General features: G+C 37.6%; 1 protein-coding gene across 1 annotated transcript in view; it reads right to left on the bottom strand.

The window, feature by feature from the left end:
- Positions 1-3,422, bottom strand: part of AP3S1 (adaptor related protein complex 3 subunit sigma 1) — a 95,667-nt gene that overhangs the window by 47,491 nt on the left and 44,754 nt on the right. The window lies entirely within an intron of this gene.

Below are 3,422 nucleotides of genomic sequence, written 5' to 3'. Positions count from 1 at the left end.
AAGAGATGAATCCGAGTCTTCTGAATCCAAGTTCAGCACCTTCTATTACGTCACATTGGTAGACTAGAATCCTGGTTTCCTGACTAGGAATTCAGTGTTCTCTCCACAAGACAACAGTTTTCAAAAGCAAGTTTGTGTCCAGAAACAGTTTGTGAAATTAGTTATTACTAGGGAACCAACTACAAATCAAGTTATACTAAGCTCTGATCATGACATGTGGATGTAATTAAAACCCCTGAGGGATCTCTCAAGGAAAGAAGAGCAAAGATTAAAAAAAAAATGAGTAAAGAAAAAGATAAAATGGTAAAGGAACATTACTGATGCAGAAAAAGGTCAAGATAGTAGGAAATACACTCTACCTTCACTTCTTTTACAAAGCTCTTAAAGCGGATGAAGCATTAGAAAAAAACAAAGCAATTAACTACTTTTGCTTAGTTTGGGAGGAGTCAGAGATATTCTCTTGCTGGAATACCTGCATGATCTTGGGTTTTAGGCCAAGAACCCAAAGAATGAATATGAACCTCTAGAAAGGATTTCTGATTACCAACTTTGATTTAGGCAGATGTAGAAAAGGGTAATCTAATCCAGACTTGTGTAATTAGACTGAAGATGGAATAGATTGCTAATAGTTAAGACTTAAAGAAAAAGACATATTGTCCTAAAAATTGATTTCATTACAAGCTTTTCAGTGTTTCATCCTCAAATACACTGTTTGGTAACAGTTTGTTTTCAGCTTTGTAACTGATCTTTTTTCAAAAACACACATACATAGTAAAATTCATGGCTGTGATCCACAGTCTTTAGATCCACATACTTTTTTTTTTTTGTTAGGCAATGGGGTTAAGTGACTTGCCCAGGGTCACACAGCTAGTATGTGTTATGTGTCTGAGGCCAGATTTGAACTCCTCCTGAATTCAGGGCTGGTGCTGTATCCACTGCCCATACTTTAGAATGATGAAAAAGCCTCCAGAAGGTTAGATCTGCAAACCAAAGAATGTGACATAATCAAATTATCCCTTCAAAAAAATTAATCTTAGGAAGATAGCATGGAATATTGAAACTTCATTTTTACAACCTAATAAATATTCTGAGAGGTAGTCTGGCATAGTGGATAAAGGGCCATCCCTGGAGTCTGTAAGACCTGGGTTCAAGTCCTGCCCCCCTGAACACTGTGTGTGAATGGGCAAGTTATTTATTCCCAAGTCAGTTCTCTAAAATTATAAATTACAGAAGATTTGCCAATATGAATTGGTGGAAAGTATTTCTTTATCAGGAGTCTGGTCCTATACCACTGCAACTACAACCTCCAAGCAAATATATATATATATACACACACACACACATATATATATATATTCTAACCCCTTTCCCACTCCACATTAATATTCAATACTCCACCAACTCTCTTCCTCTGGCTAAAGCTCTCCGCTCTGTGGTCTCATGGCTCTCTCTCCACAACTTATTTTCCTGAAGCAGCTGTGAGGCACAGCTGCTTCCAAGCAAACTATATTAGCTTTAAATACATCACATCAGAATGGAATAAGCCATCCCAAACTTGGCCTCACTGTGCTAGTACATAAAAGGCAGACAAGCTCTGCTGTTCCCCCATTCCCCTCCATTCACACAATAGTGGGAAGAGATCACTTACATCCGTGATCTTTCACAAAAGACAGAAAAACCAACAAGTTTTGCAACATGGAAATCAAAGCCATGTTAAACGTCGCCCTTTCCAACTAAGAGAAATTAGTCCTAAAGAAGATGACCTAAAGAAAAGAAAATCAGGATTTCATCTGTTCATTGAACAAGCATGCCGTGGGCACTTGACCAAACACACCAAGTTTGTGAAAGAGATGACAGGAGAAGTGTGTGGATTTGCCCCATATGAGAGGCGGGCCATGGAATTGTTAAAGGTCTCGAAGCATAAGCAAGTCCTTAAGTTCATCAAAAAAAAAAAAAGGGTGGGAACTCACATCTGGGCCAAGAGGAAGAGAGAGGAGCTCAGAAAGTCCTAGCTTCCAGGAACAACTAAGCTGGACCCTGCCAACCTTCCCCACTTATCCAATAAAAATTTGACAAAAAAAAAAAGAATAAATCTGTAGGTGGCAGGTGAAGGTACAAAGAAGTAAGAACAGTTAGCTGCTGTAAAACTTAGGTAATAAAATATACACTTCACATTCCCAGATAAGTCTTTCTCAATTCCACCCGCCCCCCAAGGCACTCATCAGGACAAGCCACAGAGTTCAATATAGAGTCCTTTTGTCCTGGAAGTATAGACACTACTATAAGGCATAATCTCTTTGCTCTGGAATAGCAAGCCCTCCTCTTTTGGACAGGAAAGACAGGCACTATTACGGTCACCCCACCCCTGCCCTATACTTTTATTTCAAATTCAATAGGAGCAAAAGTTCATTTATAGTGGGATGCATGAACCTAATCTTGAAGACTTCGGCTTTCAGCATCAGCTTGGGTGGTTAACGGTATCTGGTCACAATCTTTCAGCAGTTTCTTTATAACTGCTTTTGAATCTGCTTTAGTAGTAGCATAAACTTTAACTCATCCTGAAAATACATATATTGTAATAAAACACATTCCCACTTATGGCATTTAGTCTTTTGAATAAAATCAATCTGTATGTTAATAAAAGACTCTATTTTAATTAGTTCCCAACAATACGTATCTAGCATATGAGACAGGTACAGCAATACTATTGGACTTGGACTACTAAAGAAAAATTTAGAACTTGCAAAGTAACTTTTTGAATGACAACAACACCAATTAACAGCAATTTCCCATTTTGCTTGCCTCCCACAAGAGCAAAGTAAGGTCAACTTTAAAAAAAAAAAACAAGCTGGTCTTATAGAAGCATAAGGTATTTTAGACTGGTGAATAAACTGAGGAGAAAATCAGATAAATAATCATTATTATGTCTGAAGGGGTGGAAGAAGAGGAGAAGCTACATTTTTAGCTATGGATTCAGGTTAGGCCTTTTATTTCTAAATTGCCTGGCCATTTCCAGGATGGTGGTCTTAGCTTTTTTTCTGAAAGACCACTCTGCACAGGTTTCATGAAGCCTACCAAAAAAAGTTTGTTAATGGAATGAATTTTTATTTTAACTCTTCATATTCTCCTAAACCAATATCCTGCCTATAAAGCTTGATACAGTTAACAGATTCACATTTACTCTGGGGTTCCTCAGTACTTCACATACCAGTTTGTCTCATACCCATGACAGGAGCCTGCAGCAACTTGCCTATACCTATACTTGTCCTTGTGGAAGAAAATCTAAAGTCTCATTTGAATAGACTAGAGCACTATAGTTCAGTATTCCAAGGAACCAACAAATACATAATTTAAATACAGAAAAGAAAGGCTATTTCACATTTCAATAGCTTCTAAATATTCCTAGTCCTCATGAAACCTAC

The sequence above is a fragment of the Vombatus ursinus genome, unplaced genomic scaffold (genome assembly GCF_900497805.2).
Source record: "Vombatus ursinus unplaced genomic scaffold, bare-nosed wombat genome assembly UNPS02014807.1, whole genome shotgun sequence".
In the NCBI taxonomy this organism is placed as follows: Eukaryota; Metazoa; Chordata; class Mammalia; order Diprotodontia; family Vombatidae; genus Vombatus; species Vombatus ursinus.
This window is presented reverse-complemented; position numbering and strand designations above follow the sequence as displayed.